The 27,790-nt window shown below is 40.9% G+C and overlaps 1 long non-coding RNA gene across 1 annotated transcript; it reads left to right on the plus strand.

The window, feature by feature from the left end:
• LOC129650453 (uncharacterized) lies at positions 1–27,790 on the plus strand. Its single transcript, XR_008713774.1, has 3 exons — positions 1–131; positions 866–933; positions 27,322–27,790. It is a non-coding gene; the product is annotated as an uncharacterized LOC129650453 (long non-coding RNA).

Consider the following 27,790-nt stretch of genomic DNA (forward strand, 5'->3'; position numbering starts at 1 on the left):
GATCTGAAGTGCTGTCTTCATGACTGACAAGGTTGGATATGCTGAGCCTTCCAAAGTGGAAGATTCAATTATATTCTACTTGCTTATTTTCTTGACCTTCCTCATGTCAGCAGTGAGGGTTACAGGACAAGGTAGAGAGCTGCTTCTTATTTTTTTAAAAAAATTTAAAAAAGTTTTCCTTGATATATATATAATATATATACTCCAATTATATATATAATTGAAGTATAGTTGACTTACAATGTTTCAGGTGCACAGACAGCAAGGTGGTTCAGTTATACATATACACATTGAGATTATTTTCCATTATAGGTTATTACAAGATATTGGCTAGAGTTCCCAGTGCTATATAGTAAACCTTTGTTGTTTGTTGCATATCTAATTTTTTTTTAATTAGAAATCTAGCATTTAATAAAAATGTCATAAAATTTTTAGTTAGGCAAGAATTTGTAAGTTTCCTAAAATATATATATAATACATATATCTAAATATATATGTTTACAAAAACTTTTCTACTATGCTTACTAAAGGCTTGAGGAAGAACATTACAAAATAAAAGAGAGAGAGAGAGAGTTGTTTGACACTGTCTGGCATTTATCACGAAGGTGGCCATCCTTGGCTTTGGGCTTCCTTCTGTGCTCTAGAGTTCACATGCACAATTCCTGGTCTAGACTCAGACCAGGAATCTAGATGCTGTTGATGCTGAGTGTTGGTCATCTGTTCAATTGACTTGCTTATTTGCTTCTTGTAAAAAACATCTCATCAGCATTTCTCTGAGAAAATTGAGAGATGTGGGTTTGAGTCAGTGTATAAATAGTAGCTCCTCTCTCATGGACTCACCCTGATCATCTATCCTTTCATTCAGTCAACAGATATTTATAATCAAGAATGAAAAGTGAAAACTCAAGAAGGCATTTGTCAGTTAACCAAGAGGTGAGAATTGGAACTTTATTTTAAAAACATTCCTATAACCCAATGGTACCTGGACTTGTTTGTACACCACTTTTTAAATTCACCCAGCATTTCATCGGTTCCCACTGATATCCTGGAGTTGAGCTGCCCTCTGATTTCTATATTTGAATTCAACCAGAATTGGAACACTAGTTCAGGCAGCTTCCTTGTTAGACCTCAGATTATAGTTGTGCCCTTGCCTGGTGGTAGTAACATGCCAAGAGCAGAGTCTAGGGAGCAGTCTGCCTTAGGTATAGATGGTAAGAGGGCACCTGGTTTGTAGAGAGTTGAAAAGCAATACAAATTTGACTAGTTTTTGGTCTGCTTTTTTTATTATCACCATGTGCTTGCAATTCTAAACAGTGGCAAAGATAAAATACTCCCTCCCCCCATGGAAATTTGTTGTAGTAAGTTCTGAACAATTGCTGTAGTTGAGGTCAAGTGAGGTAGCCATATCATTTCTGTTGTGGGGCAGACATATTTACAACTTTAACAACTTCTAAGAAAAAACCATATATGTAGGAAAAGACCCATTTTTGGTGGGAAAGCTTGTTTTTCATTTTCAAGTACAGCAAACAGATTTATATTCACTCCTATTAAAATGTAGGCTAAGGCATTCTTTATAGAAATTCATTTCACACACCACAGAGTTTTTGTATTTATAATTTAAACAGTGAAACAGAGTGATGAACTGTGAGGTACGATGTTTTGTTTGGTAAATGCAAATTTTATTTCATATTTGAAATACTGAATGGAATTTGAATCATATCTTTAAATTAGAATGTATTTTTAAAATTAAAACTACACCAAATAAAGAAAGTAATGATTATTGCAGAAAGTAATTTTATATAGAGCAAGGTGCTATTAGAAATGATCCAGTTGGGTATTATGTTCACAAGGTATGCCTCTGTGGTTTTATTCAATACCTTGGTGGTCCACCTTCTACCTAATGGAGAATAAGACTCATATAACTGGCTATTGGTTTCTCTTTATTTTCTGTCCTTCCTGAGACATTTTTGCACTGTGTCACCAGATAAACAGAAATGAATCATAGTTTGGAGGCCTTTTATTTAATCCCACTTCTTAGTGAATGAAGATTACTGCAGAACACCCACCATGGCAATTTATATGCTTTCTCAAGTTCATTAACTCACTCATTTATGGGCCATGGCGAAAAGAATGTCAAGCAGGAAAAGGACTGTTTGAAATTTTTCCATGCCAGGTTTGGATTGAGCTTGAAATGTTTGCACTGAACTTTTAAGTTCAATTTAGAAACAAAACCAAATGAAGGATGTTCTTTCCAAATGCAAAGTGATGGTAAGACCCTGCTTCAGGGAGAGATTTATCTGGGAATAGAGGAGCCCTGTGGCTAAGCACTTGACTCACACACCTCCTTACTCTACTTCACACATCTCAGGAGAAAGTCTAAGAGCTCAAAGAAACCCACCATCTTCACCCTTAAGATAAGCTGGCTCAAAACCATTGTTCAACTGACACTTCACCTCTGCAAAAAGCAGAAGAGCAGCCAGCTTACAGGACTGTGAACCAACCAGATTTTACTGTAAGGACAAATAGATCCTTGAGTAGATGGCCAGATGAGTTAAAACTCCATCCTACACATGAAAGATGCGGAAGTTTACCAGCATCATTGTGCACTTTGAAGGTTAAAAATTGGTGGGAGGGGGACATCTATTCTCAGAGTTTTAAAACAAATGTGTAAGTTATCTTCTCTGAGTCATTGGGCTGATAGTTGATAGAAAAAAAAAAAAAGCTGATTGGAAAAAAAATCTGATTGAAGGATGCAGCCATAGAATGATATATATGTGTGTTTTAAACACATAAAATATTTTACATGCAGGTATGGTAATTTACCATGCTTTTTAAAAAATTTTGTTTATTTATTTTTGGCTGTGCTGGGCCTTTGTTGTTTAGCGTGGGCTTTCTCTAGTTGTGGCAAGTGGGGGCTCCTCTTTGTTGTGGAGCTTGGGCTCCTCACTGTTGTGGAGCTCGGGCTTCTCCATGTTGTGGAGCTTGGGCTCCTCCTTATTGTGGAGCTTGGGCTTCTCCATGTTGTGGAGCTTGGGCTCCTCTTTGTTGTGGAGCTTGGGCTCCTCCTTGTTGTGGAGCTTGGGCTCCTCACTGTTGTGGAGCACAGGCTCTAGGTCCATAGGCTTCAGTAGGTGCAGCACTTGGGCTCTGTAGTTGTGGCACACAGGCTTAGTTGTTCCACAGCCTGTGGGATCTTCCTGGGCCAGGGATTGAACCTGTGTCCCCAGTACTGGGCTTTCTTATCCACTGTGCCACCAAGGAAGTCCCTTTACCAGGCTTTTGATGTAAGGTCTTTGTTTTGAATTTGGATCTGTGTGAATTGCATTTTCCCTGCATTTTCTGTAATTGCTTGTTTTTATTTCTTTAAAATGAAGAAAGAGTTTGAAGACATTTAGAAGACAATGCAGTATATTTCTAGATTTTTATGTGTTCTTTTTCTCATCTTTAAAATCAGCAATTAAAAGAAACCCAGTTCACTTAATTTTTTTCAAAGGATTCCATTCTGTTTACATGAGAGCTCTTTCCTTTGCACTCACTTTCCACCAGTGTACATATTTTTAAAAATTTAATTACATCATTACAGTAGTATGGGAATTAAATAGGTACAAAGAACCAATCCTTGTTAAATATAAAAATTCAACTGGTTGGAACCATGTGGATTCATCGTGCTGTGTATACCAGCCAGAATATTTCACTTCATGAGCAGAGAACCCCCTTTGTTCAGTCTTGGAGCTACACTTAGAGAACTTCTACTAAAAAAGGTGAATGTCTTTAGTCCGTTCTGACTGCTATCACAGAACATTATGAACCTAGTTAACTTATAAAAAGCAGAACTTTATTTCTCACAGTTTTGGAGGCTGGGGCATCCAAGATCAAGGTAGATTTGGTGTTTGGTGAGAGCTTTCTGGTTTGTACACAGCCATCTTCTCATTATGTCCTCACAGGGTGTAAGAGATGTGAGAGTTGTCTGGGGTCTCTTATATAAGTCCCTGATCCCATTCATGAGGGCTCCACCTACATGACCTAATCACCTCCCAAAGGCCTCACCGCCAAATACCATTCATTCTATTAGGGATTAGGTGCCAGCATATGAATTTTTTGTGGGGGACACAAGCATGTAGGTTGTAGCAGAGAAATTATAAAATTAGTTATCAAGTTGGATTGGAGAATAACGGATCATGGGAAAGTGAATTTTCTAGATAATGGGATACTTAGAATTATTCCAAACTACTAACTTTTGAAGGAAAGTGTTCTGCAATGTGTTACCTCTTAGAAAAAACAATAAAGTAAGCATATCTCCCACTAAGCTAGTGAGCTGACACCTAGTAAGCAGTAATCTGGTGTGATAATCATGCGAGCCACTGGGCATGTTTGGTGGGCACCATGCCCTTCCTGTGGACATCTTCCAGTAGCCTTGCTTGTCTAGCTGTGTCCCCTCCTCGCTCACGGGTTCTCCTACCTTCCTATACTCTCCAGCCCTTCCCCAAGAGTCTTCTCTGATTGTCGTTCTCTTCAGTTCTGTGCCATTTCTGTGCCCTGCTTCTTTCCTGTGGCTGACTTATTTTTTTCTTCTTTCATTTTCCTGCCACTGCTGGGGCTTTTAGTGTTGGAGCCAATAAGGCGTGGCTGTTTTTCATTTTCCTCCACTGGGTCAGCCAAATTGGATTTTGACATTTCCTAATCCCTGACTCTCCTCTTTTTTTCATGCTGTTCCCTTAGGGTTGTGTGGCTGAGGGTGGCTGGAGGAGGCTGGCTGGATGTGCATGCCTGCGTGCTAAGTCACTTGAGTTGTGTCTGACTTTTTGCCAGCCCGTGGACTATAGCCCTCCAGGCTCCTCTGTCCATGAAAGTCTCCAGGCAAGTATATTGGAATGGGTTGCCCTGCTCTTCTCCAGAGATCTTCCCAACTCAGAGATCAGATCTGAGGGTCTCTTAGGTCTCTAGCATTGGCAGGCAGGTTCTTTACCACTAGTGCCACCTAGGAAGCCTGGATGGCTGGACAGCTGGCTACAAATGAATACGTGGAAGTAATGGAAAGAGTGGGAACCAAAACCCTCCGGGTATGAGTGAGGGAGGGCTTCCCAGGTGGCCTTAGTGGTAAAGAATCCGCCTGCCAATGCAGGAGACATAGAGATGCGGGTTTGATTCCTGGGTCAGGAAGATTCCGTAGAGGAGTGTGTGGCAACCCACTCCAGTATTCCTGCCTGGAAAATCTCATAAACAGAGGAGCCTGGTGGGCTACAGTCCATAGGGTCGCACAGAGTCGGACATGACTGGACATGACTGAAGTGACTTGGCACACATGCATGAATGAACAAGGGAAAGTCTCCCAGAGCGCTGTGCTCTCATTCTCTCGGCCTTTTAACACACATGCTTATTTGTGCAAATTGTTTTTCCCATTTGGATGAATGATGAACTGTCATGCCCAGAGTGAAAAGCTCCTAGATATGAGTTCTGTTCAGAATTACAAAGGTTTACATCGGAGTCTCAGTTTGCTTAAGAGTTCCCAGAATAATGCTGACATCTCTTTAAAAGAGGTAACAGAAGAGGAAGCACTATAGCTGCTGCTTTTTTTTTTTTTTTTTGCTGCTGCTTTTTTGATGTTGTAATTTGTTTGGCTATAACAAAACCCTCCTTCTTCAGATTAAAATAAAAAAAAAAGCGAAACAAAAACTCACTCACATGTCTCAAATCCCAGTTGAGCTAAAGCTACAAATCACATTCATTTGTAGGATATGGTTGAAAGATAACTCTAGGATAATGAAGGTTCATAAACCTGGGCTGTAGTTAGCATAAGATGTAAACAGGGCCTTCTTGCTTTCGCTCTGTCAGAAGCTGTCATTTATTTCTAATTACTATCTCCTGGAAAAACACTGTGCTGTCACTGCCTTTTAAATTTCTTCCTCCTTTAGAGAAAACACATATTTTAGGTCATTAAGAAAAACCTTGTCTTGATGATGTTTTGTTCAACAAACCAGAATTATTATTTTGTTTCAGGCACGATTTTTGTGGTAGGAAGAGACAGTGTACATTTTAATTTGGCAATGAATTAACAATAATCAAGAAAATGTGGCTTTTCCATTGTTACACAGTTAAGTAGATGTGTGTATGTTTATTCAAACCACAGGAAAAAATTCTTGCTATTTGGGCTTTTAAAGTGAATCAGTCAGGAAGGAAAAATATTGGTATGTGAAATCTGAAAACCTTACCTTAATTTTCAACTCAATATTGCGTTTGCAATGAAAAAAATCCATGATGAAAATTAAAAGAAGTCTCTTCAAATTAGCAAGTGTAGTAAAGAAAAACCAATATTATTTTGTATAGACCAGGAGTTGAAAGTGGCAGAAGCTGGCTTTTGTTGGTTTTCATATTATGAAATGTTACTTGAATATATATGAAAATTTAAGTGGGCAAAATTTTGATTTTCAGCTGAGGTTACTTTGGTAATTTTTTTCAGTGACTTAATCTAGTCTTATATAGTAAATTTGGGAAATGCATGAGTTGGTTGTATAAACTGTTCTTTGAGACTGTGAATGAAAATGAAGTCAATGCAGGGTTATGCTCTTCCTCGGTCCATAAAGAGGTTCAGAGAACATTGCACACACAAGTTGTAGTTCCTTATTTTTAGGTCCAGGAGAAGGTCTGAGAGGAATGAGTGAAGGTAGCTGGAAGAGACCAGCATTATTGGTAGTGAGTGTATGGACCAAAGAGGAGACCACAAATCTCAGAACTTGCCATTTTCCTCTTGACTTAACGAACAAGCTTCACGCTTGATCTGTAATGTACAGGGTTGGAGGCAGAAGTAGGTGGGTCCTAGGTCTGTGATGAAAGATAAATAAATTCTTAAATGTTTTAGCTTGTAGAGTTGTAAGAAGAAATTTCAGTTATTCTTTATGCCTTTATTAACATGCCTGACAAATTTACATATATGATTTTAACTGGCTGAATTTTTGTATTACATAAGTGTTAGCCGCTCAATCATGTCTGACTCTTTGTGACCCCATGGACTGTAGCCCACCAGGCACCTCTGTCCTTGGGGATTCTCCAGGCAAGAGTACTGGAATGGGTTGCCATTCCCTTCCCCAGGGGATCTTCCTGACCCGGAGATGGACCCAGGTCTCCCACACTGCAGGCAGATTCCTTATTGTTTGAGCCACCAGGGAAGATTGTTTGTATTACACACTTAACTATATATGTTGTAGTAAGTAAAGAGCAGAAATACTGATAGCCCACAAAACTGTTATTTGCAATTCTGTCTCCAAAAGATAAATGTTGACATTTTTGTATATATTCTTTTAGTTGTCAAACTGAAAAAAAAAAAAAAAAGATGTTCGTGATGGTCTCTCTAAAAGAGCTCCCACATTAAAAAGTTATAAAATTCATAAAGGCCTGGGCTTTACTGTAAACCTGCCATTCTTAAACTATTTGGTCTATTGAGCAAAGAAACAAGCTTTTCTATGGTCAATTTTTTAAATTGTTATTTTTAATTAATTTTTACTGAGTATAAATTCTTTACAATGTTGTTTTAGTTTCTGCTGTGCAGCAAAGTGAATCAGTTATACATGTAGCCACTCTTTTGGATTTCTTTCCCATTTATGTCGCCACAGAGCACTGAGTAGAGTTCCCTGTGCTATGCAGTAGGCTGTCATTAGTTATCTATTTTATACAGAGTAGTCTATACATGTCAGTCCCAGTCTTCCAATTCATCCCACTGTCAACTTAAAAAATATACTCATAATCTGAAAGTAGAGAGCTATTTTATTTGGTGGGAATTCTTAGCTCTTCAAGTCTGGGAGACAACATTGCGAGCAGCTGAGAAACTGCTCCAAGGAGGTGGGGGAAGGAGTCAGTTATTAGGGCCAGTTTTGATCTACCATCTAGTGTATAAACTTCTTTTCTATTCTTCTGGAGAAAAAAGAAGGAAGACGGAAAATCAGATGCGCAGTCATTCATCCACTAGAGAAGTGCTCAGCATGTGGTCTGGACCAGCAGGGTCAGGATCTTGGGGACTTGTAAGAAATGCTGATCTTCCGGCCCCACCCCTGACTTCCTGACCCGGAAACTCTCCTGGAGGGGCCCAGTAAGCTGTGTTTTAATAGGTCTTCCAGGTGATTCTTATGCGGGCTTAAGACTCTTCCGCTCGAAAAATTCTACAGTGGGGTCTGGAATTGGTGACTGGCAGACGGCTCAGGAGCTCTGCAGCCTGGGGTTTGGCTCCACACGCACAAGGAGAACCGTTCTGTTGGTCTGAGTGGAGTTTCCAAGAAGAGTCTAAAGAAAGAAGAAACAGCTGTTTACACTGGAGGTCAAGTGGCTGATAGAATAGGAGCATGTGATTTAAGACCGAAAAGAACAGGTTGTGGGGAGATATGCCCTAAAGACCACATTAGGGCTAATGAATATACTGAGGAAGAATAATTACACTATTCACAATTATTGGAGTACTGCTGACTCTCCTGTCATTTGTTTGAACGAAGTTCTTTATTAGAACAATTAATACCTGCTAGTAAATAATGGGAGAAGGCAATGGCACCCCATTCCGGTACTCTTGCCTGGAAAATCCCGTGGACGGAGGAGCCCGGTAGGCTGCAGTCCATGGGGTTGCTAAGAGTCGGACACGACTGAGCGACTTCACTTTCACTTTTCACTTTCATGCATTGGAGAAGGAAATGGCAACCTACTCCAGTGTTCTTGCCTGGAGAATCCCAGGGATGGGGGAGCCTGGTGGGCTGTCATCTATGGGGTCGCACAGAGTCGGACACGACTGAAGCAACTTAGCAGCAGCTAGCGGCAGCAGCAGCAGTAAATAATGCTGTAGTTTTATTTCCTTCATGGTATCTGACTATGTCATCATCTTACAGCAGGGAGCAAAGTGCATTGAATATTTATTTTTTAAAGCGTGAGAGCATTTTCAAGCCATAAAACATGGCTTTAAGCTAACATGTAGCCATTGGAATTAAAATACAGAGAATTTATGAATTTGCTAGTTAATTATTTCTGTCTCTGTATAAAAATATTTTATGTTTTAAAACACTGATTCTTATTCGTTGAGGGAGCATGAGAAAGCCCTGAAAGCTCTCTGAATCTCAGTTTTTTCACCTGTGAAATGGGCTAATAATGCTGAACATAGGTCAAATGAGATGAGGCATGTAAAACTGCCTTCTAAGCTGCATAGTGTTATCATGACCATTATTATATAAAGTTTTCCCTAGCATAAACATTGATTATTTGCATTTACTTTAATGTATTCAACTGTTACCACTTAGAGAATAAAGCACCATGAACACTGATTTTTTAAATATAAAAACATTTGATCAATACATAAAACATGACATAAGCTACCATTTAGCCTTTGGAATTTAATGAGAGAAAACTTAGGAATTGTAAATAAAGAATATTCAATGGCAAAGCCACCAAATAGATGTCTATTTATCATACTATTATATGAATCAAGCATTCATAAATAAGATGCTATGTATTGCTGACTGCCATTAAGTGACAATATTGACAGAGACCTAGGCCGTGCTAGGAAATGCAATTTGTGTCTTGGGAAATTACTCTCTATCCTGTGGTACCTTAGAGCTAGGAAAATGCCAGTTACTAAACACTAGAAATAAAAACATGTTTTTCTGCTGCATGAACATAGATGCAAAAATCTGTAACAAAATGCTAATCCATAGTGCCTCATGATGAAGTGGGCTTATCCCAGGAACACAAAATTGATTTAACTAGGGTAAACCAAACATGGTAATTCACCATATTAACAGACTAGAAAATTAAAGCCATATATTACAACTGATGCAGGCAAAGATTTGGACAAAATTCAATACCTACTTATGGAAAAAACTTCAGGAAATTAGAAATATAAAGGAATTTCCTCACCCTGATAAAGTGCATATACAAAAAGTTTACAGCTAACATCATACTTAAGAGTGACAGACTGAATGCTTTCCCCATAAGTCTGGGAATAGGGCAAGGATGTCTGCTGGCTGTCAACATTCTACTAGACCTAACATGTGAATTTAGTGAGATTGCAGGATACAAGATCAACGTATAAAAATAAATTGTATTGTATTACTAGCAATGGACAATCAGAAATTAAATTGTCAATAGCATAAAAATATAACATTTATATGGATCAATTTCATAGTATGTTTTATAAGACTTGTACCTTAAAACAACTTGCAAAGGCTCTTGTTTTCTACTGCCAGATTGTTTTCTTGGAATGTGGTATCATGGTACATTCCCAAGAGCAATATAGACAAGTGTTAGCTTAGATTGTTATCATTATATCTGATTATATTGCTTGAACATCCAGGATTTTCTTGCCAATTTTAAGTTTAAAAAATTTAAAAATAAAAATTGCAAGTAGTCATAATGATAGGAGTAGATTCCTTTTATTGAATGTTTTTTATGTGCCAGGCATTTCAAATGCTTTAAGACCATTACCTAATTTAATTCTTACTATGACTCTATGAGTTAGGCACTGTTAGTTTTCCCATTTTTCAAGTGGGAAGCTGAGGCTTAAAAAGGTTGAGTAATTTTTGTATGGATGTGAGAGTTGGACTGTGACAAAAGCTGAGTGCCGAAGAATTGATGCTTTTGAATTGTGGTGTTGGAGAAGACTCGAGAGTCCCTTGGACTGCAAGGAGATCCAGCAAGTCCATTCTGAAGGAGATCAGTCCTGGGTGTTCATTGGAAGGACTGATGCTAAAGCTGAAACTCCAATACTTTGGCCACCTCATGCGAAGAGTTGACTCATTGGAAAAGACCCTGATGCTGGGGGGATTGGGGGCAGGAGGAGAAGGGGATGACAGAGGATGAGATGGCTGGATGGCATCACCGACTCGATGGACATGAGCTTGAGTGAACTCCGGGAGTTGGTGATGGACAGGGAGGCCTGGCATGCTGCAATTCATGGGATCGCGAAGAGTCGGACATGACTGAGCGACTGAACTGAACTGAATTTGCTTAAAAACACTGCCGAGAAACGGTAGTTGGATCTTAAACCAGGGTTTGAGCTTTTTAACCTTCACACTTGATTGTTTTTCTGAGCATTACTGGCTCTAGCGTGGGACTTCCTAACAATGGTGGACCTGCCTGTCGACTGAGTATGCATGTTCCTGAAGTATGGTTATCAATATTTTTAGAAAGGCAGTTTCTTAAAAGGAAGAACATAAGGTGACATAGAAACTGCAAGTCTTGAGCCTAAGAAGTATATCCTAGGGGCCCACTTCTAGAAATTCTGCTTCAGGTGTGGTAGGGTGGGGTCCAGAAATGTGCATGAGTAGCAAGGATCTGGGATCACTGTGATGCTGGTGATCTAAGGACCCCACACTGAAATACACCGCCCTGAATGTTACTGTGTTAGCCTATACTGGCTGGATAGAATATTTTGACACCAAAGAAGCATGGATAAAAATTGAAGACATAAAGGGAACTTGGCAAATGTGAAGGTGTGTTGACACATTGAATTAAAAGTACTGAAATTCATTTTCCTAAATACCATAGGAACTTTATTGAAGTACTAAAAAGAAACTTCCTCCTGGCAGGAAGTTGTTAGGAAGGTGATGGCTTCACTTCCTTCAAAGACTCCTCCTGACTTCTCCAGCCTTTAAGGCTGTGTTAGCAGCACATACCATGCCCGGGTCTGGGCCACTTCTAATTTTTTGAGACTTTAATATGTGAAAAATGAGAAAGCCAACATAGGGTTACCAAAATAGCAGCATACAGAAAATGTTTACATTTAACAATTCAATGCTTTTAATACAAAAAATTCAAGGCAATATACCTTGAGTTCACTAGGGAATTATAAGATTTCTTTACAATATTAATTCATGATAGACAATGTAGTTCCAGAAATGAAACACAGCTTTAAAATTGTAGGATGAGTCTGTTTTTCTAGTCTTGTGCATGGATCTCTGTGAATGTATGTTAATATCATTTGGAGATGATCTAAATTTGAGGCCCATTCTGAAAGTGAAATACAGGTCAAATAGCTGTCCTAGCTGGTTCTAGAATAGACCCCATTTTAAAGCATGCTATCTACTCTTTTAGTTCTTTAAACTTGCAAATTATTATACTTTGCTGGAAATTCCTTTTTTTATTGAAGTATAATTGGTTTACAATGTTTTGTTAGATTCCGGTGTACAGCAAAGTGATTCAGTATATATATATATATATATATATACTGAATATATATATATGCATTTTTTTCATATTCTGTTCCATTATGGTTTAATCACAGGATATTGATATATATAGTTCCCTGTGCTATGTAGCAGGACCTTGTTGTTTATCTATTTTGTATATAGTAGTTTGATCTGCTAATCCCAAACTCCTAATTTATCCCTCCCTCAACCCCCTTTCCCTGTGGGTAACTGTAAGTTTGTTTTCTATGTCTGTGCATCTGTTTTTTAAATAAGTTTCTGTTTTGTAAACAAGTTCATTTGTATCATATTTTATATTCCACATATGAGTGATATCATATATTTATCTTTCTGTTACTGACTTATTTCACTTACTATGGTAATCTCTAAGTCCATCCAGTTGCTGCAAATGGCATTTCATTTTTTTAATGGCTGAATCATATTCTATTGTGTGTTTACATATGTATCACCAACTTTATGACTTGAGTTTGAGTACGCTCCAGGAGTTAATGATGGACAGGGAAGCCCGTTGTGCTGCCATCCATGGGGTCACAAAGAGTCGGACACAACTGAGTGACTGAACTGATATAAATATATATCTGTATATAAATGGCATCATCTTTATCCATTCGTCTGTCAATAGATGCTTTCATGTCTTGGCACTTGTAAAGTGCTGCTATGAATATTGAGGTGCATGTATCTTTTTGAATTAGAGTTCTTTCCAGATATATAAAGACAATTTCTTGTTAACCATCAAGTATCTTAAATATTGAAGATATAAGATACTTGTTCCATTTACATGCATTTCAAAAACAGACAAAACTAACAAAGAGTACTTACGCTTAATGGGAGTAGGAACTGGAAAAGGACATGAGAGGTTGTTTTGGAGGTGCTAGTGAGGTTGTTTCTTGTTTTGGGGGCCGGTTACATGCTTCACTTATAATCTGTGCACTTTTTTGAATGGTATGTTTCAGTACAAATTTATAAAAAGAATTTTACTGAATCTTTATAATCCACAGAAGTGCAGCCGCCACAGCAGCTGTCCCTTAAACCAGGAGCACTGCATCGGGTGAGCAGCTAGTTCATCTCCAGGAATAGCCCTTGTTGGCAGGGACCCAGGAAATTCGTTGGTGGACCCCTGCTGATCTTTCTGGATGGCCTGTTAGGTTCTAATTGGTGAGGGTGGATGGACACATGCCATCTCTCACAGTCCTATGTATGGATGCAACGCTTCTGACAGAACGTGACTCCAGCCTGGGCCATGGTGGCATCTCAGTGTCTCTGAATTACTCATTCATTCTGTGTGTGTGTTTGTGTGTGTGTGCGCGTGTGTGTGCTTCTCAGCCCTCCCCAACACTTATCTGTAGATTCTGCTAGCAACAGGGTGAAATGAAACGGGCTTGTTGAGTGGAGAGGCAGAGAGCCTGCCGGCTGGCCCTGTAGTCTGTTTGGTCCCCAGGAGGCCCCTCCTGACACCTGGTCCCATTTGGCAGTGCATTCTCAGAGACACAAGCCAAGCAGTCCATAAGAGTGACAGAAACACATTCCTAGTCCCGGGCCAATCAACAGGAGTCAGGGAGGTGGGGCAAAGGGCCTTGGCTTGGGAGCTCAGAGACATGCATGTCAGCACATGTCCTCATGGTAACTAGCTGGGTGACTCTGTATGGGTCCCTAATCCCTCTGACCCCTGGATTCCTTTCGAATAGAGAAGCGGGACTCAGAGCTATCTCTAAAGTCCTTTCTAGCATCTATGATCTTATGATAATTAAAGTAAGTTTCTTGTTGAGATTTAGAGGTTTACCAAGTTTCTTTTCCACCACTTATCTTCTGGTCCTGGCCCCATTGTTATAGGGGTCCAGATTAAATGAGACTTCCCATATGAAGTCTTTACAAGAGAAAGTCAACAGTTATACCTGTGATCTAACTTATATTTCATTATTTGTATCCACATCTTGTAATTCCACTTGAGACTGCAAACTCCTCAGTGGAAATGACAGCATCGCCTTGGTACTGTCAACTACAAGCTGGAACTTGCCTATCAACTACAAATTGGCCATTTGTCAATGAATAAGAACAAGGGCATTTGCCATCTGCCTCTGTGGAGAATGAACTCTGTGCTGCTGCAGCTGTTAACCTTCAACAACGGCTGAGGGAGTGCAGGGTAGAGGGAGGCACTCTGTATTCCAGGGAATCTGGTGGAACAGGTCTTTAGACAATTAGATATTTCCAGGAACTGACTTATTTCATGATCCCAATCTTTGCATCTCTTCATATCTAGAAAAGCACTAAATCCCTTCATGATGGCATCATGAGACTAGCAGAAAACCTTCCTTGAGACTAGCAGAAAACCTCTCCTAAAGTAAGCGCTTGATTGCACTGAAACCCCTCTTCACCAAAATCGTGTATATTGACCTTCCCCCACTGCCTCTTTGGAGCAGTCTTTCAGAGCTGTCTGCGGTGCTGCCTCCCAGGCTGCAGTCCTCCTTTTGCCCCAAATAAAACTTAACTTGCTGCTCTCACATTGTGCATCTTTTTTAGTTGACAGTATCCTCAGAAACAAGGATTCCCAAATGTTGGTTGACTAACCTACCACAGATTGCTTGCGTTCAAATTACAGTCAGAACTCAACAGTCCAGATTCTTAGGCCCAACTCTGGGTGAGTCTGATTTGGAGATCCAGGAGCAACCCAGGAATCTGTATTTTAACTATCACTGAAGTGTTTCCAGTGCAAAGCATGACTTAAGAACCCTTCCTTGTTATGATTTGCGTTAAGGATTCAATATATATCTACTGAATGTGTAGGGGAATGTAACTTATCATATTCTTTAGTCATCTCAAAATTTTCCTGAGTTCACAAAGATGTAAAACATCAAGATGGTGATAGCAAAGCCATGATCACATTTCAATGCAAATAATGTCTTTCAGTTGATTCAACAGGACTTTCTGATATTTAGGAATGGTCTGTATCATGAAGACAGACCTAATGAAATATAAAATTTTATTTTCCAAATAATTTTTTAAAAGAGCTTGCCGTGAAATAGGCAGCCTTTCTTTTGGAGACTTCTGCAGGGCTTACTATTCTTTCTATTAGCTCTTTGGCCTCCCTACGCGGGCCCACCTGCCTTCCACCTATAATCCCTATCAGTTTGAGGAAAGCATCAGCTTTTTTCTTTTCTTCCATCAGAACCTTCTGCCTCTCATTCTGCTTCCACTCATCCATTTGATAAATGTTGCCTGTGCTGCTCGGTGCCAGGCTTACTGAGGTAAGCCCTGGGATGGCAGCAGTGAACAGAGCAGGCTTGGCTCCTGCCTCAGGGGAATTTATGCTCTCACGGAAAGGCAGATTTAAACAATTACAAATAGTAGCTAGAGACTAACACCTTTGTTTCATCTGTTAAGCTAATGACATCTAAACTATTGGCTTTCATGACTTAACATTTTATTCTTCCCAGATAACATTTGCAGCTCAAAAGACTTTAGCACTTACCTCAAGAAGAAAGTAGGAGTAGAGAGGGAGAAATTTCAAAAGGAAATCTATTTATGGAGGGGAGCTTTTTTGACAACCTTAAATTACAGTCTGTAGCTAGATGCCAACCCCACCTGGCCAAAATGTCCTCTTCTACAAAATACACTGACTCTTCTCACCAATTTTATTTTTTTCTTTTGTTGGTGCCCTGTGGCATGAGGCATCTTTGTTCCCCAATCAGGGATCTAACCTGTGCCCCCTGCATTGAGAGCACCGAGGCTTAACCACTGGACCACTGGGGACGTCCCATAATACACTGATCGTAATGTTGTGAGGTTCCTAGGAAAGTTCCTAGAAAGGCATCCAGGGGTCCCTGAGCCCTTGAAGATTATGCAATGTTTTATGTGTTTGGTTCCTTTTCTGCCCTGAAGTTTATTCTTTCCTTATTCTCTCTAAAGGATATATAGTCTCAAAGTCTTTGGGAAAAAAAAAGAGAGAAAAGAAAAAAGAAGGAAGAAAAGCAAGAAAGCAAGCATTTTTGTTTTTTTCTTTTTTATGTATGTATTTTTAGATATGTAACGCAAATCTCTGTTCCTGTTGCAATACACGTGCACACTTACAACCAAAACAAAGCCAAAAAGGAGTGAAATGAGGAGGTGGAGCCCTGATTCAAATGGAGATAAAATGTGTTTATTAGACTGCATTACCTGGTGACTTCAGAGTGATGAAGTATCCACCCCCACCCAACCCCTCAAAAAAGAACTTGAAATATATTCAGAGGATTTTTGTTTGTTGGGAAGGATTGATATAGCTCAAGAACAGCATCTGTGTACAACTAGGGGGGAAGAATATTCAGTGGTAAAGACCTATCAAACATCCAAATCTCTCAAGTATCAAATAGCAGGAGTAAATGAGATTTTTGTACATGCAAAGCAAATTTTATTCAAGTGATAACCAAGACAAGTCCTGTTGCTTCCTAAAGTAGGACTTCGGTTAACAGCAGAACCAAAAAATATAGGAAACCAAGCTAATGCATCTTAATGTTTGATTTTGATGCATTAAAAAAAACCCCAAGAAACTGAGCATTTTATAGCAAATTATGTATCTGTGCCATCCAGACTGAATTAGTTAGGATTAGAATCAGCTGTGAGAGACTGAAAACCCAAAGTAATAAGTGGCTGAAAAAAGAAATTTATTTTTCTTATGTGAAAGTCTGGGTCCAGGGTTGGGTGTGATTGTTCATAACAACAGGGAATATTGTATCCCTTCTCTGTGTTGATCTCTAGTCTCAAGTTTACCTTGTTGTCCAAAATGACTGCTTCTGTTCAAACCATCAAGGCTGCATTCCAGCCAGCAGAAAGGATTAAAGGGAGCATCCCTTTAAGAATATTCTGGGATGTTACATGTACTACTCCCTCCTACTTTTGTTTACTCAGGACTTAATAACTTAACCATACCTATCTGCAAAGGAGAGTGAAAAATGTAATCTTTATTCTGGCAGGTCATCTACTCAGCCATTACTTTGGAAGAAAGAAAGGATGGGTACTAGGTCATAGCAGCATTCTTAGCCACTGAGATTTTTTTACATATGGGTAGTTCCAAATGGTTAACTTTGGTATAATATTCAAGTGCAAGTCTTACTTCATGTACTAATGAAATTGCTTGACCCTAATCACCCAATTTTGAAGCTACCCTTGATTAAATACTTGTTGACATTAAAAAATAAAACTTTTTTTTTCATCGAGTGCCATCTGCTTGATGCTAGACAAAATTCAGCCCCTAGAATAGCCTATCTAATTTGTAAATTCATGAGACCTTCTTCATTCCCTCATCTTTTCTGTTCTACATCTTTGACCATTATCCTATTAGTCATAGTCTCAAACAGGGAAAGAAGGGTAAAAAAGAAATAAAGTCTAGATCACATGGTTTTGCTCCTTCTTAGCTGCATTTCTAGAAGGCCTAAAGTAGAAAAGGTAGAAAATAAGTAATACTGGATTGTGGGATTATCTGTCATAAAAACAGTCCCTTTTGTGTAGGCCCTGGGCAAGGTCCTTTTCATTGCCTTTTGTAACGGTAGCTACAGCTTTATGAAGAAGGTGACGTCACCTCCCCACTTTGGAGAACAGAAGAAATTTGCCAAGAGAACCAGTTACTAAGGGGCAGAGCCAAGATTTTAGTCAAGGTCTCTCTGACCCCCAAACCAGGCTCTTTTGACTGCTGCATCCACAGATTCCATCTCCCCAAGATTTTATTTTTTAAAAGCATCCTTGGAGAGGCACTTTTTAACTTTAACATTGGCAGGGACTAAAGTAGACCTTGAAAATATAAACAAAAGTGAAGAGCTTCAGAGAGTGCTAGGCAGCCAGCTCCTCGTGGGCTCTCTGCCCGCCCTGGTTTTGAATGTTGTTATTAGCCAGCACTTCGGAGGCACTTGATATTTACAGAATGGCATCCAGGACTTTCAGCTCCAGGTGGCATTTGGAGGATGAGTCAGAGTGCTCTCTCTCCAGAACACTTTAAAAGCGCAAGGATGGCTTCAGAACAGCATTGCCTTGGCTTCTCATCCTATGGTGCTTGAAAGGAGAAAGTCACTGAGTTGCGTGGAAGTTTGAGTGGGACCTCCCTTCTCCCAGCTTGAGATGGAACCTCTTACCCAGAATAGGATAGAGCTTCACAAGCATGCAGGGTTTGCTCTGTGGCAGCCGCTGTGCTCGTTGCCTCTAGGACACTGCCTCCAAATTCTGAGTGGTATTCTACAGGGGAGGATATGGGAATTGAACCTAGAATTTCTGATTCCAAAACTCACATACTTTCCTACCAGGGCAATGTACCTCTTCATAAGCACACACCAGAGGCTGAAATGTAGACATCTGAGAATAAAATCTAGAAAGAAAGGATTGGTAGAATATATTTGAACATGTTTAGTGGAAATCTTTTAAGTGAAATGCTTTCTGATTGATTACATGGAACAGGTTCTTAGATTCGAGACGCTCTGAGAGTTTTTTTTTCTCAATTATGTCCTGAACATGGAGGGTGTAAGCAGTTAAGAGCAACAGAAGATGAGAGGATGAGATGGCTGGATGGCACCATCGACTCAGTGGACGTGAGTCTGAGCAAACTCTGGGAGATAGTGAAGGACAGGGAAGCCTGGTGTGCTGTAGTCCACTGGGTCACAAAGAGTCAAGACACGACTTAGCGACTGAATAACAACAACAAAGTAGTTAATAGGGGAATGACCTCAGTAAAGAGGTGAGGGGGTGGAGAGGTGACCCGGAGACAGAGGAACATCAACAGGGTGCGTCCGTTAGCACGTGACCACTGTGGGCAACTGGGGCTTGGTTCTGAGTAGACCCAGGGCAGACTGTACAGCCCACCTCAGAAATGTCCCGCTGAGAAAACGGCAACCCGGAAGATTAAATCACCAACTCCTGTCCCTCATTAACTGAGGGCCACTTCTGGAACCTTGACTCCCCTCTGATCTATGAACAGGTATACACAGTTCTGCTGTGTAGAGACTCAGAAAACTGATGGCACATTTAGAAATTGTTTCAGATGACCTCTGGAGCAGGCCAGGGGAGTCATGGTGGGGGCTGCTGACTGCATCTGCCTCCACTTGTCCCAGTTTAAATGTGGTATGTGAATATAATATTGGAGAAGTCCAATGAAACACAGTTCAGTTCAGTTCATTTCAGTCGCTCAGTCAAGTCTGACTCTTTGTGACCCCATGAATCGCAGCATGTCAGGCCTCCCTGTCCATCACCAACTCCCAGAGTTTACCCAAACTCATGTCCATTGAGTCGGTAATGTCATCCAACCATCTCATCCTGTGTTGTCCCCTTCTCCTCCTGCCTTCAATCTTTCCCAGCATCAGGGTCTTTTCAAATGAGTCGGCTCTTCCCATCAGGTGGCCAAAGTATTGCAGTTTCAGCTTCAACATCAGTCCCTCCAATGAACATTCAGGACTGATCTCCTTTAGGATGGACTGGGTGGATCTCCTTGCAGTCCAAGGGACTCTCAAGAGTCGTTTCCAGCACCACAGTTCAAAAGCATCAATTCTTCGGCACTCAGCTTTCTTTAAAGTCCAACTTTCACATCCATATATGACTACTGGAAAAACCATAGCCTTGACCAGACGGACCTTTGTTGGCAAAGTAATGTCTCTGCTTTTGAATATGCTATCTAGGTTGGTCATAACTTTCCTTCCAAAGAGTAAGCATCTTTTAATTTCATGGCTGCAGTCACCATCTGCAGTGATTTTGGAACTCCCAAAAATAAAGTCAGCCACTGTTTCCACACAACTTATTTTTATTATGAGATGATCGCATTATCAATAATGATGTGTTGTGGGTAATCAAAGCTCAGATTTCCTCTTGCTTGCTTAATGGAGAATAAAGTGATAAGGAGGACATTGTTGAGAGAAGGCAATGGCACCCACTCCAGTACTCTTGCCTGGAAAATCCCATGGACGGAGGAGCCTGGTGGGCTGCAGTCCATGGGGTCGCTAGGAGTCGGACACGACTGAGCGACTTCACTTTGACTTTTCACTTTCATGCATTGGAGAAGGAAATGGCAACCCACTCCAGTGTTCTTGCCTGGAGAATCCCAGGGACAGGGGAGCCTGGTGGGCTGCTGTCTATGGGGTTGCACAGAGTTGGACACGACTGAAGTGACTTAGCAGCAGCAGCAGCAGGCATTGTTGAAACATGTGTACTTTTAAGTTTTTTTTTTTTTTTTTTGATGTGGATCATGTTTAGGGTCTTTAATGAATTTGTTACAATGTTGTTACTGTTTTATATTTTTTGGCCAAGAGGCATATAGGATCTTAGTTTCCTGACCAAGGATCAAACCCATACCCTGTGCACTGGAAGGCGAAGTCTTAACCACTGGACCAACTGGCAAGTCCCAAACCATATGCACTCTGAAACCAGCTAATCTTTTGTCCAGGAAAGACTTAAACGGCAGGCCTGAGACTACTCTTCTTACAAAATGCTGCTTGCAAGGTGGGCCTTTGGCTGGCATCTGAGAACTTGGATTTTGAGAGGGTTTCTAGCCATTCCCCAAACTGATAAGAATGGCTCACTCAGCTTAAATTGTTTGTGCAAACAACGTGTTTTAGGCTGAACACCTCTTTCCTTCTGGCACTCTGGGATTTGGGGGTCTGCTAGGCAGAATGTGCCTCTATGACCAGCCCAAGCAAGACCCTGGCGCTGAGTCTCTTGTGATGACCTTCCCTGGTAGGCCACACTTCAGAAGTGTTGCCACAACTCCTTGCTGGAAGAAATAAGAGCGTCCCATATGACTTAACTGGGAGAGGATTTTTAGAACCTTGTGACTGTTTCTGCTAGACTTTGCCCCATGCTTCTTTGGGGTGCAAAATCTACAGACTTTTTGGTTTGTATCCCTCTACTATAATAATGGAGAAGGAAATGGCAACCCATTCCTGTATTCTTGCCTGGCAAATTCCATGGACAGAGGAACCCGGAAGGCTATTGTCCATGGGGTTGCAATGAGTCGGACACAACTGAGCAACTAACCACCACCACCACCACTATAATAAATCATGGCCACGAGTGTGACTATTTGCTGAAACCTGTGTATCCTTCTGGTGAATCATCACATAAGAGGGTGTTCTTTAGGGCCCCTGACCATCTTTATAGGCTTATTTTGATAGCTGGCTGTAGTTAAGGATGCCATCCAGTTGGGGACTAGGGGTAGATTGGGGACAGGGTTTACTGCCAGACACTGAGAGTGTGAATGGTAGCCACAAGGTCCAAAGAGCTAAAGAGTTGTCAGAAAATGGAACAGATGCAATAAGACTTAGAACATGAGATCTGTGCATGGCCTTAGAAATTGTGTATCCACTCAACACAGCTCTTGTGGTCTTCCTCTGCCTGGCTATGCTGCCCTACCCACTTGGTCTGGCCAACACCCCGCTGCTACAGGTACTGCTCAAGAGGTGGTCACGTTTTGCAGAGTGTGAGCAAGAGATACTTCTTCCCCCTCTCACCCCACCTCCTTCTGCCATGGAGTTAGCATCACTTATTGATGTAACTTCCCAGAGGGAGGAAAAGCAGAACCCGTGAGAGCACTTGGTGTGTCTACCAATCTGTTCTCCTCTCTCTAATGCCTGGCCCGGAGGGCAGACTTTTCTGTTTTAGCCCCTGTGCATGGCCTCCCCTCATCTGCTACGACCAGCACTGCCGCTGTGGCCACTCATCACTAAACTCTCTTCTGATTGGTTTGTGCCTGTATGAAATATTTTGATACAATCCCTGACCCTATGGCACATCCCCATGTTCATGCCACAAATGTTGTGGCTTTGCTGTCATAGGTGGCAAGGATTGTCTTCTCTGCATGTAGGAAATCTCTCTGAGCTGGGTGCTCCATACTCTGCTTTTGATTTATGAAAGCTGGGACATAAAGGGATTTGGAAAACCCTCTCTAGAGGAGATAGCCCAGCTTATGCAGCTATTATCTTGATACTTAATCCTAATTTGCCTACCAGAAGCTGCGTATTATTCTGTTTTTACTTCTGTAACAAATCCTAATTCTCCCCCTGGCAGATGGACAGCTCAGGCCAGCCAGGCCAGAGGCTGTATGCTCAGAGAAGCAGAAAAGAAAAGTACCCTAATAGTTTTTAAAACATCCTGTTACATTGTACTGAGCTGAATTAAGCATTGGATTGGATGCTGGTCGGATGAACGATACTCTTACCCACCTGGAAGGAAGGAAATGAATAATTACGGATGGGGATTAGCTTTAGAGTGGCGGTGTGTTCAGAGAGCCATGGAAACTCATAGGACACAACTAACCATATCTGAGGGAATAGAAAAATAGCAATATTAATATTAGCTAAAATATATGGCAAGCTTATATTATAGGCACTGTGCTAAGGACCTTAATTTATTTCTCCTCCATAAACTATGCTGCTGCTGCTAAGTCACTTCAGTCGTGTCCAACTCTGTGCGACCCCATAGACGGCAGCCCACCAGGCTCTGCCATTCCTGGGATTCTCCAGGCAAGAAAACTGGAGTGGGTTGCCATTTCCTTCTCCAACGCATGAAAGTGAAAAGTGAAAGTGAAGTTGCTCAGTGTGTCTGACTCTTTGCGACCCCATGGACTGCAGCCTACCAGGCTCCTCCATCCATGGGATTTTCCAGGCAAGAGTACTGGAGTGGGGTGCCATTGCCTTATGGCTTAACTACAATTACTTTTCCATCTCCCAGATGAGGACCTCCCAGGCACAGAGGGGTTAAGGACCTGTTCAAGGTGGCCCAGCTGGCAGTGGTAGGACAATCAGGGCACAGCAATGTCCATCTAAGCCATTCTCTCCACTATCTCCATCAGGGAAGGTTTCACAGAGGATTTGGTGTCTGCTTATGCTACCTTTGGGATTCCCAGGTAACACTAGTGGTAAAGAACCCACCTGCCAATGCTGGAGATCAATGCTGGAGATGTAAGAGACGTGGGTTCAATCCCTGGGTTAAGATCCCCTGGAGGGGGACATGCAACCCCCTGCAGTATTCTTGCTTGGAGAATCCCATGGACAGAGGAACCTGGTGGATCACAGTCCATTGGGTCTCAAAGAATCAAACATGACTGAAGTGACTTAGCGCACACAATGATAGCTTTTACTTTGAGAGACGTGGAACTAAGGCCCAAGGTCAAGGTATTTGTAGGTTTCTCTCTTGATTCCAGGTACCTTTCGCAGTGACCTGGCAGTGGGGCAGGCTGGAGATCTTCCACTGTGTGAAGAATCAGAGACCAGATAGAAGACAGAGCAGGAGGTCACCTGGATCCCTATCCCACCCCCACTCTTACTGTCCAGTGGGAGGCTATGCACAGCTTTGGGCCCAGAGGGGCCAACCTGTAGGTCTCTGGCCCTGTGACTGAAAGGGTGGCAGATAGAGCCTGGCAGGGGCAGCTGCCGCTTTGAAAATTTCTTTCCTGGGTCATTATCTTAATTTGGGTCCTCCAGAAGCAGATCCTGATAAAGGAAATACAGGAGGGGAACAGAGAGGACAGGGAAGGGAAGGCAGCCAGTAGATGGTATGTTTTCACGTAAGTTGCCCCTGTGGGCAACTGGTGCCATGGGGAAATGCCACATACATGCTCAGGGAGCTGGGCTGTTTATAATTGTGGAGGGCTGCTCTGAGGGTGTTAATTCCATGGTACTTCCCGGCCTGCTATTAGGTGGCAATGCACGTTCCAAGAGCCTGCGAAAGCCCTAATGCAAATGAATGCAGGTGCTGGGGTTGGAAGCCAGGCCTCCATGTGGACAGTGACACAGGTGTGGGGCCAGACGCTCTGCGGCATCTCAAAGGTGGTGACTTGAGTCACGGGACAGCAGTGAAGATGGACTGGGAAGCCAAGAGTCTGGCTTAAGTGACACTCTGGGACCAGAGAAGATGTCTGTGGCCATGTGGCTCTGCCAGCTGCCTGGGGCATTCTTTCCCCTGCTTGTACAACACACCCCTCCCTGCTCTGTCTGTCCTTTCCTGGCCAGGTCTGCCAGACTCCAAGAGGCCCCTCCAGTGGTTTCTACCAGTCTCTGAGCACTCAGGGCTGATCTTCTTGGAAACGGGTCTTGCCCTCTTGTATCTGCTGTCCTCAGAAGGCTGGGCGGGAGTCCTGCTTACAAGAGCTTTGCCATCTCAACTCTCAGTGTCATATTTCAGCCACAGGGCTGATGGCCTCTGTGGATAATTTAAATTCCTTCCCCTCCCAGTAGCTAAAGCACGAGTAAGTTCAGTGGAAGTTACTACTCCCTTGCATCAGCAAGCAGCTGTCAGCCTGAATAAGATAATGCCTTCCATGCTTCCTGAGTTCGCTGGGAGACATACATTGTACTGCTCTATTATTTATGTGATTGTTTGCAGTTTTTGTTTTCTAAATGCACACAAAAGTGCATGTACAAAAGGCTGGAAGCATTTTCATCTGAACATTTTCTCTCCTTGGATACACAGGAGTGTATACAAGGCAGAGCCAGGCAGACTGACAATGTGTCCCACCCCAACTTTGGGTTGAGGGAAAATGTTTAACTGAAAGCTCCGTTCGTCCTCTTGGACACGTGTGTCTGTGTGTCTGAAAAGGAGTTCACACATGGAAGTCCTCTCTGAGGCTGTCAGTATCTTAGCAAAGCAAATGGACTTGTGTTATTTAAAGCTCGACTCTGAAAACAAAATGACTGATTTCAGAAACTAGGATAATGGGGTTGAAAGGAATTTTTGGTTTAGAAAAGTGTCATATTGAGCAATGTGCCAAATAGAACTGCAACGAGGGTTACCCAGGCTTCTGTGTGTTTCTGTGCAGCTTATACCCTTCAATTCACATTGCAGACGATATGAATGATGCCCCTAGAATTCAGTACACAACCTGAGCAACCACACACTGAGACCCAGAGGGACCAGTGAAAGACTACTTATGAAACTGAACACTTTGCTATAATGCTATGATGTTAACCAATTAAAACTAGAGGACATCAACTCTTAGCTATTTTTTTTATCTTTCAAATGTTATTATTTTTATGTCAGCTGTTTTTTAAAAGCTTATCCAGTATTTTTGCCTGGAAAAATCCCGTGAACAGAGGAGCCTGGCTGGCTACCGTCCATGGGGTTGCAGAGAGTCAGACATGACTGAGCGACTAACACACAGACAAACACACACACACACACACACACACATATACACACACACACACACACACACACACACACACACACACACACATACACACACACACACACACACACACACACACACACACATACACACACATGGTTACCCATACATGAAACCCATTTAAAAACTCCTGTCTAGCTTAAAGCAAGTCTAATCTTTATCACTCATATTTGATTTATTCAAAGTTGTCTCTAAAATCTTTTTGATGCCTAATGAGCTTTTCTCTAAGCTCTGAATACTAAGTACTAATTATTTTCTCTTTAATGTAGAAAGTTATCACTTTGTGTTTGTTATAGACCAGCAAGGACCAATAGAACATTCTGTGCTGATGGAAATGTCCTCTATCTATGCTGGTTCATAAGGCAGCCACAAGCCACACACAACTATTGATCATTTGAAATGTGGCTAATGCAGTTGAGGAACTGAGTTTTAAATTCTATTTAATATTAATTAATTTAAATTTATTTATTTTATTTTTTTAATTTATTATTTTTTACTTTTAGTTAATTTACATTTAAATAGCCATATATAGCTATTGACTACTATATACAACAGTGCTACCCATGGTTTCTAATTCTATTAAAGTTATACTGGTCACAGCCCAAGGGGACCCTACTTAAGAGCAGTAAAGCTGCTTCATTTTTATGCATAATATGTTCCTAAAAAGCTCTATATATGGAGAGAATTTTTTATATCAAATCATGTTTTCCCACTTAGTCTTATTATAATTTCAAGATGGCATTGCCTCTGAAGAATCTTTAATTTCAGCATAGATTGATACTTGAGAATATTAATAATTGCCTTAAGACACTTCTGATCTTTATCAACATCTTGCTTTTCTATGTCTGCTTTTCCCGGTTTACATTCATCCAAGAAGGTTAATCAAATGAATTATCCAGTTGTGACGAGTATGGTTAGAAGTATCTCTCTGTGAAAACATGTCAGTGCTCTGTGTCTGGGAGCCCACGCCATGCCTTTGTGTTTGTTCTTGTATCAGTTGCATTGGCTGTGTTTTTGCAAGCAAGGCCAGAGGTGAAGGCTTGACGTCTTCATTTTTCTGTGCGGGAAAGCTAACACAACCACATAAAGCAACTATACTCCAATAAGAATTAATTAATAAAAAGATTAATTCTTTAGGCCAAAGTTATGAAAAAATAAATAATGCAGTAAAACAATAAAATAGCATAAAGCCTAGAGCAGCATTCCCTGAATTCAGTTCCCCTTAGAAAGTTGAGATGCTTAACAATAAAGAGGTCTATAATAAAAAAACCATTGTGAAAAATTGAGTTAAAGAAAGTCAACAGGTTTTTAAATATAGAAATTGTCAGAGGCTTCAATTTATTCACATATTCTATGAATTTTCAAGGTCTCTTATATAACATTATTCCAAATGTATTTGACTGGGAAATTCTTTCATTACAGAACTGTGGAAACACAAAAGTGGTGCCAAAAAAAATTCAATAATATTTGAAAAATTAGAAGTCTTAATATAAAAAATAAACTAAAATAATATAGAGTAAATAGAAAAATGAGGGATTGTTATCAGGAAGCAGGAACTTATGTTGTTGAGGTCCTACAAATACCTGGCATGTGAGTATGTAAGACTCCACTACCTTTTCTATTCTTGCATCTCCAGAACAGCCTTATCTACCTATCAGTCCACAAAAATACCTGTAGTAACTACTTCCACCATAGAGAATATATTTAATATAAAATGTAAAATAAAGTATTTCAACCATTAAGAAAAAGGAAAAAATAGTTTTGTACTCCCAGTGAACACCTGCCCAAAACATAGGCAGTGGGTCTTCCCTTCCCTTCTCTTCTTGTCAGGACCTAGGGGTCAAAAACATTTGAGGATCAATGCCATGATTATGTCATGGGGATAATCCAATCCTAAGCTTGGGGATAGGGAGGATGGGTTAAAGTTAACTCAGCAGTGCTCGTCAGGAGCTGGGCTGACTGGCTGGCTGTAAGACTGTGGAGCAAAACCCAGTTTCTGTTTTTTTTTTTTTTTTTTTTTTTGAGGAGTCTACAATCAGTGCTCCAGGGAAGGCTGCACAAACTACTGCATAAACCTGGAGGAAGAAGAAAACTAAAAGTAGACACCATTTACAGGTCTTCATACTTTTCCCTCAGTGAACATTATGGCCTAATACTCTCATTCTGAGAAATGATGCTCCACCCCATATAAAAAGCAACATACCTTAATAATAAAGATGGACAGTTTGTAACTTGCTCCCACCACACAATCCCACTTGATGGTCATGACAAAACCTTACTGAGAAGGCAGGGCAGGCAGGACAACCTTGTGCCCAGCAGACACCATGGACTTGCTTCAAGTCTCCCAGCTAGTCATCTTTTATATAAGATCTTCAGGTTTCCTTTTTATTCTGAAAACATGGAATGAATAACGACTCCCCCTTCCCCATAATCTTAGTATTTCTAAAAATACCTTGTTTTAAGTCTCAACTTTATACTCTTAAATAAAACACTT

Source organism: Bubalus kerabau, chromosome 4 (genome assembly GCF_029407905.1).
Source record: "Bubalus kerabau isolate K-KA32 ecotype Philippines breed swamp buffalo chromosome 4, PCC_UOA_SB_1v2, whole genome shotgun sequence".
In the NCBI taxonomy this organism is placed as follows: Eukaryota; Metazoa; Chordata; class Mammalia; order Artiodactyla; family Bovidae; genus Bubalus; species Bubalus kerabau.